The sequence below is a fragment of the Panthera pardus genome, unplaced genomic scaffold (genome assembly GCF_024362965.1).
Source record: "Panthera pardus isolate Hobbes unplaced genomic scaffold, ASM2436296v1 HiC_scaffold_10, whole genome shotgun sequence".
Taxonomy (NCBI): domain Eukaryota; kingdom Metazoa; phylum Chordata; class Mammalia; order Carnivora; family Felidae; genus Panthera; species Panthera pardus.
The window spans coordinates 43,166,569-43,177,046 of NW_026526655.1; the positions used below are offsets into that span (position 1 = coordinate 43,166,569).

General features: G+C 41.1%; 1 long non-coding RNA gene across 1 annotated transcript; it reads right to left on the minus strand.

Annotated features, from left to right (window-relative positions):
* Positions 1 to 381: 381 nt before the first annotated feature.
* LOC109274795 (uncharacterized) lies at positions 382 to 5,786 on the minus strand. Its single transcript, XR_002083827.2, has 2 exons — positions 5,461 to 5,786; positions 382 to 604 (listed from the first exon to the last, which is right to left on the minus strand). It is a non-coding gene; the product is annotated as an uncharacterized LOC109274795 (long non-coding RNA).
* Between the last annotated feature and the right edge of the window lie 4,692 nt (positions 5,787 to 10,478).

Below are 10,478 nucleotides of genomic sequence, written 5' to 3' on the forward strand. Positions count from 1 at the left end.
AAGCCTGGGACCCTAAGACTCCCACAGGATTCCCTGGGTAGACACATTCCATACATGTTCTTATCAGTTCCTGCTGGGGAGAAGCAGATTGTGTGTGGCCTCTGATGAAAGGCTCTGAAGCCAGTGCTGAACGGGTAATGAACGCGTCTGGGCTCTGCCCAGCGACCATACCTTCCCTGACGCTTTACTCAGTTACCCTTTATGATAAACTTTAGCTGTGAATATAACCTTCCCTTGAGTCTTGTGAGTCCTTGTGGCCAATCATCAAACTTGGGGTGGTCTTGGGACCCTCAAAAACACCAAGCAAATACAAATCAAAAGAAAGCCAAGTGTACGAAGTGTATAAGTTATCCATTGCTGCGTAACAAGTTACCCCAGATGTAGCCATCTCAAACAGCAAACTTTTATTATCTCATAGTTTCTGTGTATCAGGAATCCGGAGTGGCTTAGCTGGGTGTTCTTGTTCAGGGTCTGTCCCAGTCTAGGTGTCAGGCTTGGCTGGGTCCGAAGGATCTGCATCCAAGCCCACTTGCCTGGTGGCTGGCCTCACTGCTCGGATTCTCCGTAGGGCTGCTCATGACAAGACTTCCCCCAGAGGAGTATTCTGAGAGAGAGAGAGAAAGAAACATGGTCTGTGACAGAAGTCACAGTGTTTTATAATCTAATCTTAGAAGGGAAGTAACTTTGCTTTTACCATATTTTATTAGTCACACAGAGCAATTTTGGTACAATGTGAGAGAGGACTACAGAAGGGTGTGTGTACCCCAAGTATACCAGGGCTTGGGGATCATTGGAGACCAACTTGGAAGCTACTAAAACAGCTGTATTAATATCAGAGAGGTAGACTCCAGAAGAAGGAATATATCAGGGATAAAGAGGGGCATTTCATTACAGTAAACGGGTCAATTCCCCAAGAAAATGAAAAATCCTATACTGAGCTTCATGCCTAATTCTAAGACCCAAATGGAGGTTTTCTCCATTTGTGTTTGTTATAAACATTTTCTGTAGGGGATATTTGGCACATTTCTAATCCCATCTGTGCTCTAGCATCATCTTCATTGTAAGCTGTCTTTGTTGACATCAAGGGAATCCACAATCCGATATTTTTTCCTTTAGTAAAATAATTATGGAGATGCCATAAAAAAATAAAAGCTCATTTGTAAGCATTTCTGCTTTAAATAAAAAAAGCACAGTGAGAAAAAGTCACCTAGGTGTTAAGAAAGGGTGTGGGGATTTCAAGAAGTCAGAGTTCAGCAGAGCAAGCAGGAAATCATAGCCACAGACCAGAAACAAGGCCAAGGCGTCAGAGGCAGTGGTCATTTTTAATGATTGATAGGCCAGCCAGATTTGACATGGATGTCTTGGGAGTGGGGAGATGGCACTGGGAATCCATTAACTAAGCCTTGAGTATGTGAGGCTGAAGCTGTCTTGTTTGTTACTGACATCTTGGTACCTAGCACATAGTAAATGACTATAAAATGTTTATCTCTTTATGGAAAAAACTCTGTAATGGGAAGGCCTGCCAAAATGGACCAACATGTTTAAAGACATCATTTGAATATGTATTCCAGAATGTAGACATATATTTCAAGACTAGTGCATGTGGTCTCTTCCCAAATTCTAATAGCTTGTGATAAGAAGAAAAGAAGAATCTGGAAGCAAATTTTATACAAGAATCAAAATAGGCAAATTTCAGATTTCCCCTGGCATTCAAGACTCGCCTGATCTGGCTTTTGCTTATTTTTCCAGATTTCTCTATCAGTTGTACCTTCTGGAAACCTGCTATTCCAGTCAAATTGAACAAATACTATATTATCTTGATTTAATTTGTACCTATATCCCCACTTCTTAATATCTCTGAAATCAAGAAGTGTTTCACAATCCATGCATCTGGATTATGGCCCTCTTTTAAATTTGTCCTGTATTTTCTTCTCTCAGAGATTTGGTGAAAGGTATTTTTTCTGCCTCTTCTATATCCGTTGAAATCCAACCAATCTTTTCAGATGCAACTTGAATCCAAAATCTCCCAAAAACCTTTCCTAACCAGCCCTTCCAAAAATTAACTTGCTTTCTTCTCACCTACATGGTACCAACATCTAAGTTTACATATTCTGTACCACTTAATATGTAGTTACATGTGTCCCTGTCTTACTTCTCCTTCCAGATTATAAACATCCAGAGGACAAAAAATATGGCTCTTACAGCCTTGCATTTCTCATAGCAGGCAGGCAGCACCTATCTTCCTCATTTTGATGACCAGTAAATACTACTTCAGTGAGTGAAGGAATATGTTCATAATTATACACAATTATATTTAAAAGAATACAACTTGTTACAAATAATGGGAACAATTACAATAGGAAAACATGCCCCTGGTTAAACAGGAAAAAAAGCAAGCTGCGGAACAGAATGTATAGAATGATATTTTTGCTAAATCAACAGCAAGTCCCTCCCTAGCATGTAGGATATGAATGTTTGTATATACACAGAAAGTTATTTGGAAGAACACAGTCCTAATGGTTAACATCAATTATCTCTGGAACGTAGGATGGCGTTGTTAAAATTATGAAAGTTCACAAGAGATTTTCCCTTTTCAGTTGTTGCCTTCACACACACACGCACACACACACGTACACGCACACACATCTGCACGCAACAAAGTGTGTGAATTTGTTTTGCGGTGACGATTAAGGGGAAAAAAGACTAAAGGGCTGGCGATCCTTCAGGTACATAGTTTTATGGTGAAGGGGAACGAGAAAGCCCAAAATTCAATACATAGAAAGTTATGAGTTATGAGATATGACAACCAAGAAATAAGATTAATTCAGAAAATGGTACAAGAAAAATAAATAGTTTTCTGAAGTCGGTTGTAACAGAATTCTGGGGCCTAATACACTGGTTGATTTAAAACTACGATCACACACAAAAAAGGTCAGGGCAGTGGGTCAGCGTAGGGAAGTCCATTACTTTAACAACAAAAACCCCTGTAGCTTATGTTAAAGTTTAAATGAAGCAAGATTCCTATTCAAGAGACATCCCTCAAATGTGCTTTTCCTCCTAAGAGTAGCCCCATCAGAGGCAGGAGAAAAGTGTGTATTTATATGGAATCCCGTGACACCACTGATTCGAAACACACTGAATGAGATATTTGTATCTCTACTGTTAGTAACAAGCAGTTAACTTTATTTTTTACTGCTAACCATGCACCCCGCACTGTGCTAAGTGTTTTCCAGGTTTTATTTTACTGGTGACTCCTCACAACCCTATGACATTACTGTTCCCATCTCACAGATGGGGACCCTGAGACGTAGGCTAGACAAGTAATAGCATCAAGTTTGAACTCAGGACGTCTGTGAACTGATGCAGAATTCCTCACTCTTTGCCTCTTCACAAATGTGCCTGTCCCACCATCATACCTGTTATTGCTAGACGCCCTGTTCTTCCTTATTTCACTTTCTTACACCACTGCTGTGTGAAGGCGTGTCCTGATTGCCCTTATTTGTGCCAACGTTACACAAGACTCACCATCACGCAGCTCAGGTAAGTTCTTCCAGACAGAGAGGTACGTTCATCGCCGCATAAACATATAGGCTACCAATCCCTTATACACCAAGTTTGAAGTCCAAAGAGGATTGATAAATGAAAGGCTTTTTATAACTCATTTGATATCAAAGCCCGGCCAGACATAAACTCATTTAGCAACAAAACCTGCCCTGAACTGACTTGAAGCTATTTTTAATCTTCATTGATCACAATCAGTGTGAATTTTCATACACTTCACTGCTGAAATATTAATTTGCTTTAGTACAGGCTGCTGCCCAGATGTCACTCAGGGTTTTATGTATGGTACAATATATTTACCTTTTTACCCACCCAAGAGCCACAAGTCCTAAATTACAAAATACTTCTGGACCCCAAGGGTTTCAGATATGTAATTTCAGATGTGTATTTCCTTTCTCCTAACACTCCCCACCCCCTTGTTTTAAATTAAGTGTTTTCCCAAGTCTAATACTTAGATTTGGTGAATACGTAGATTTGTCTATGGCCAAGTTATACGCACATTTTGTAATCTCACAAAATTTAGCGACCACAGCGGCACCCTTCTTGAACTGTGTTCTTACACAAAAGGCATTACACAGCCCTACCCCCTTGCTGATTGTTTCATCATTCATTGACTGAGAGCCACTAAAACATTTTCTCCTCAAAGGATTAACTTTGCTTTCCCTTTCAGACCATTTCTAAGTGTGGGAGACTGCTTTGTTAGGCCACTGGTTGGCTGTTTTCCTGACTTTTTTGGAATATGTAAATCAGTTTATAATTCCATGTGGGATCGGATTAACCATAATGGGATTAAAATTAAGGCAATCCAGATGAGCCTTACACTTCTAACTGATCTGGGTTTTTTTAACCTGAATTTTCTGGATACATTTACCCAGACTCCCAGAGTTGGCTTTCTCATTCCTCTGCCATGATTTTCTGGTATTCTGTTGGTGTGCTTTCCCAACCTTCAGTGCCCAACCATAGCATCTGAAGACTCATTAAATCTGGCACTTCAGAAATTTACAAACTGCCAAGAATTATCATTCACTAACTGAAATTTTCCATGATAGATATCTGGGTCACAAAACTGAATCCTGAAAGTCAAAGAAAGATCCCCAAACCAAGGAGAAGGAAAAGCACTTCTGACTTCAGGCACTTTCTTGCTCTCCTGTGGTAAATCAGCTGCTATGACAGTAGACTCACTCAAAGAACATGCAACTCACTGCTTAAAATAGCCAAAGAGCGTTTTTCCCTAAGGAATCAGATTCTGCAAGAAATTACTAAGTCTTACAGTATTTCTATGAGCACTGCTTCAGCCATCAAGAATTAGAGGGTTGAAAACATTTGGCTGTTTCAGGTCCTTAAATTTTAGCGGAGAACAAAGGGGAATTCCGTGGTGTTTAGCATAGATGGATAGATATGCCTGTTGTTTTAAAAGCCTCCCATTTGGTTCAAGTTGAAATCATGTTGATTTGAAGTCCAGACTTTAAAAGCATTAATGAATCCTTATAACATCAGCGTGGCATACATAAAGGCCAGTACGCCCATTTTACAGGGGACTGATTAGAATGAAGATGTTGTCAGGTATATAAGATCTATTTCTACCTTAAAGTAAGTTTTTCAGTTCAGAAATAAGGTCTTGGGACTCAGCTCCGTGAGCAATTGCTATGCGATATGACTGCTTTTCTCTGCGTGCCCCGTTATTCTTGCTGACGCTGAAGGTCTGCCCTGTCACTTCCCAGAATATTGGTGGCACAAGCAGGGTTGAGGACCTGACAGACCCCTAAGGAAAGCAGTGGCTGCCCCCAGGAAATGGGGGAGGGGCACGCCTGCAGGGCTCCTGTGGGTTAGCAAGAGCTCTCTCTCCAGTCGTCATACTCCGTTCTCCTTAGCAAGCGTCCAGGGCCCCTGCTCCCTTACCTGCCCTTTCCCACTGAGGCCAGGCTGCTCTTGCCTCCGAATCCTTCTGTGGAGTTTCCCTCTCTCATCCTCCACTCTTGTGCACGGGGCCGAGCAACCGACGGCCTGCGGGACTTGATGTGAGTGGGCCTGTTACCAAATGGAAACTGAAAGGCAGCGAATTTCATCTCCATGAGGCACCAGGGCTATTTCAGAGAGCAGGGGTGCCAGATTCATCCTCTAGTGATGGTACTCAAGGGTAATTACAGAGAGCAGAGCAAAACCTTCACGAAACTCGGAAGTAATACACTGTAGTTTCAGGAAATTCTGAAAAGAGAAAACATGCTACGGACTTTTCTACTTCTCTCTCTTTTTAAACGGTTACCTACCTTGTTTCCGTGCTAAGCACACATTTCCCTAAAAGGCAACTTCACTCAAGTTCTTTCATCCTATAGTATTTATTTATTCTACATCCACTTAGAATTTTTCTCTCCCCCCCCCACGCCTTTTTTTTTCAGTAAATATAAGGATATAGGAAATGCATTAGCTTTTATTATCTGTTGAGGCAGCAAGGTGCTTACCAAGCATGAGAAGCCAGTGAACACCCCAGGCTTGGGTGCCCTCAGGGAGCTTATGTTCTGGGGACCTGAAAGAGCCTGAGGAGCAAAGCTGTCATGAACAAGTCACTTGTGTGGGGTTGCTCTGAAGGTTTGGCATTTGTCCGAAAAGAGTAGGATATGTTGATCTACGTTGGATATTCTGGATCAAGTATCAATGAAATCCTATCCTAGGCTTTGGCACAAGACCAAATTTGAATTATAGGAGATAGTCGTGGCCTTATACTGGAGTTTTTTTTGTTTTGTTTCGTTTTGTTTTTTAACACAAACACTACCAAAGGAAACTCTAAAGCATTGTCTAAAATAATGCTTGCAACCACGGGTTGAAAATTAAAACATTTAAAACTTTATAATAAAGAGATACATTGGCATCTCTCTGTGTTCTTTGAATGGAATTTAACCAAAGATGTACATTAACTAGTCATTACAGTCAAAGTGATTTCACCGGCTGCTCATTTTTGCAGTGACGGTGTGACGGCTGCAAGTGGGGAATGCATCTGTCTGTCTTCCGGGGTCTACGTTTTATTGGTGGTCCCTCATCTTTCCCCTGTACTTCCTGGGAGCTACAGATCTCACTCGAGGTCCATCCACATTCACATCATGTCTGAGGAGATACCCTACCTCCCCCTGTGAGCCTCTGCTAGACCAACTTCACCCTGAGGAGATACTTTCTAAGTTTGTTTCTAATGTCTGGGCTCCTTTTTCATTCTCTCCTCAGAAGTTACTAATATCCACCCTTATGGCTCCACTATATAAAACCTCTTTGTCTAGAGCCAGCCCACACTCTGCCAAAGAAGGATTCCTTAATTCAGGAAATCAGATCCACTAAACTAACTATCTGGCTCTGCTTCAAATGCTCTTGTGAGTCAGGCTAAATGCTTTTGCTAATATAGTTGTCAAGAAATTGTGTTTGGGACCTGGGCTGAGAAACAGATGTCAGGGGCTACAGCTGTAGCCCTGTATCTGCAGACCAAGGGTAGCAGGGCCAAAGAATCGGACGTCCAATGAAGAGTCTGTCAGTCTTCCAGTTACTCAATGAGGCTGAGAAAGAGAAAGAGTTGGAGAAGTGCCTGGGTACTACTCTTGAATAACCACATCAGCCCCCTTTTAATTATTTATAGCAAATAGACATAGATCTAAATGAATCTCAAGCTAGAAAGGGATATATTACCTAAGTTCACTGGAAAATGCTCCGGCTGCAGAGTTACTGGGGGACAGTCTCTGGCCGGACCAGAGACAGAGAGCCATCAGAGGCCAGTGAGCAGGCCAGGCCCGGCAGAACCACCTGACCCCAGCAGGGCAATAAACAGACTCTTAGGGGACAGTGAAGAGCTGCCCCCTTTCAGCATAACCTCTGAGGACAGTGGCCAAACACATTTGCATGAGCAGTTCATGTCAATGGAGAATCTCAATACAAAAAGATCATTTTTGCCTATAATCTTTATTGATATATCTCAGTAGCATTTCCTTCTGACTTGGTAAGACTAATATGTGTGCAAGCCTCCCTGCTAGCTTCCATCTAGAAGTTATCTTCTGAGTTTTACCAGTTATTCCAAACATCATCTCAAATCGTAACCCTTTATTCTAGCAAAAATTTGAAGATGTTTATGCCATTTTTTAAACCTAGCACAATAAATAATGCCAGATTTGCCTCTGTAATAATGACATAGAGTAGGCAGAACCCAGCTCCTACTTAGTTCTGTGAGTTTCATCACATTATGGTCCAGGAGGCACAGAGGCCTAATCAAAAGCATCCATTGGTATAATGTTTTGCATATGTCCTTCTCATGTTTCTCCATGTACATATATTATATATACGTGGCACTGTTATCTATAAAAAAGTAAAAAACTGGAAGCAACCTACATGTCCATAACTGGGGACATTTTTTTTAATTTACATTTTTTAATTAATTTAAGAATTTATTTATTTATTTTGAGAGAGAGCACACACACACACATGTAGGGGGAGGGGCAGGGAGCGAGGGAGAAAAAGAATCCCAAGCAGGTTCGATGCTGTCAGTACAGAGCCTGACATATGGCTCGAACTCACGAACCATGAGACCATGACCTGAGCCAAAATCAAGAGTCAGATGCTTAATCAACTGAGCCACCCAGGCACCCCACAACTGGGGAAATTTTCATCTAGGTTATAGTATACCTAGAACCTTTTGCAGCTCTTTCAATGACGTTTAGAATATTTTGTAGCAATGTGGGGAAAGAATTGACTTGCATAGTTAAGTGAGAAGGTCAGGATACAAAATTATTTGGATGATTTGACATAACCTATATAAAAATTAATGCACATGGCAGGGTGGGGAATACAGGAAGAATATGTGCACACCTGATTAATAGTTGGCATTTTGGGCGTATGATCATATGCCATTTCCTTCTTATTTTTCAAAATTTTCATAATGTCACTACATTGTTTTCACACAAAATCGAGCGTATTATACATACACACATGCATGCCTCATCCAAGAGAGTTTGGACTTTTCTAGGCTGTGCATTTTAATATTATCAGTTATAAATAGAAGTAATTATTCAAACTAGTTTGACCTAGGGGACTTATTGGACTATGTCATTAAAAAGTTCAGAAGATGGACCACCCTCAGGATGAGCTGTTCCAGAAACGCATTGCGCCCCCAGTGCTGGGGACCCATTACTCTTGACTCCAGCTGGCGGCATGTACCAGCCTTTTTGTCACACTTCCTCCCTTGTGGCAGAAAAATGGCTACAGCAGCTCCTTTTTAGAGAAAGAGCAAGGTCAACTTTGCTCCCGGTTGTCAAACAACAATCTTTGCTTCAGTCTGATGAGACCAGCATGGACCAGTTGCTGAGACCAGGGAACTGCTACACCGGCTTCAGGTTAAATTATGTCATCCCTGCACGCCGGTCTGCAGGAGGCTGATTACTGTTCACAAATAGTTACTGCCTCTCCCTGCTGGAGGATTATACTTCCCCACCTCACTCACATCAGGTTTAACCCTAACTTGCACTGGCTATTGAAATGCAAAACACCAACGTTCAATACCAAAATGTGACATAGCTGTTTAAGGCTACACTTGGCTTCCCTGAAGCCATTTTGTTCCTTCTGTCAGGTAGAAGCATTCAGAGTCAGTGTGTGGTTTGCCATACTCTTTCTTCTCTGTTACAGTCTCTGGCGATATCCCAAACAGAAGCTTCAGTGTCAGCCTGGGTTCAAAAAGAAAGATGAAATGGGGTTGAGCCCCAGACAACCCAGACTGCACATGTAGCATGAGCTGCAACTTTGTTATCTGCTGCTGATTTGGGGGCTGCTTGCTGCGGAACATAACCTTCCTTCCCTGACGGGACTTGAGTCCTAGCTTAGCCATTTCTTTGCTACATGAACTTGGGTAAGTTATTTCACTTCTCTATACTTTCTTTATTTGCAAAATAGAGATGATACCTAAAACTCCTGGTACCTACAGTAGTCCCCCCTTATCTGTGGGGGATATATTCACCCCCAGTGGGTGCCTGAAATGACCGATAGTACCGAACCCTAGATATACTATGTTTTTTCCTACATTCATACTTATGATAAAGTTCAATTTCTAAATTTCGTGCAGTAAGATATTAATGATAACTAATAACTAATAATAAGATAGAACAGTCATATCAACAGATTGTAACAAAAATTATATTAATATGGCCTCTCTCAAAATATCTTATGTACAAGACTCCCCCTTCTTGTGATGATGTCAGGCGATAAAATGCCTATGCAATGAGATGCAGTGAGGTGACACAGCGTTAGGCCACTACTGACCTGATGACACATTAGAAGGAGGACCACCCACTTCTGGACTGCAGCTCCCCCTGGGTAACCAAAACCCCAGAAAACACAATCATAGGTGAGAGAGACTACTGGACTCAGAAATGACAACTGTGATTATTTGTTGATAATAAGAATTATAATTCTTACTTCCATGGGGGATTTTCTCCTAACTTATCTTTGTGATTTTTAGGAAGGAAAAAAGTCCATCTGAAAAAGAAGGTATATTACATTCTTCTTCACCAAGACAAAGTTACCCAGAGTTTCAGTATATATACTAATTATCTGTAGCTAGAAGAAGAAATTCCTCCTCAAGATATAAATGTTAGTTCCTTGAAACGTTCTTCCCTTCTTAAGAAATAAAAAAATATTAACCCAAAATTTCATATGGGAAAAATGTTTTATCACGCTCAATACCAGAATGTGATAAAGCTATTCAACAGTATTGTTGGCTTCACTGAAGTAATTTTGTTTCTTCTCGGAGTTATCTATTATTGAAGATAGCCAAGCAATGGATATTGAAATAGATGATTTTTCTATTCCATTGTGAAAAGTCTTGTGTTCCCTGACCCCTTCCCATAAAGTGATGCATTCTTGTGTGTGTGTGTGTGTGCGTGCGTGCGTGTGTGTGT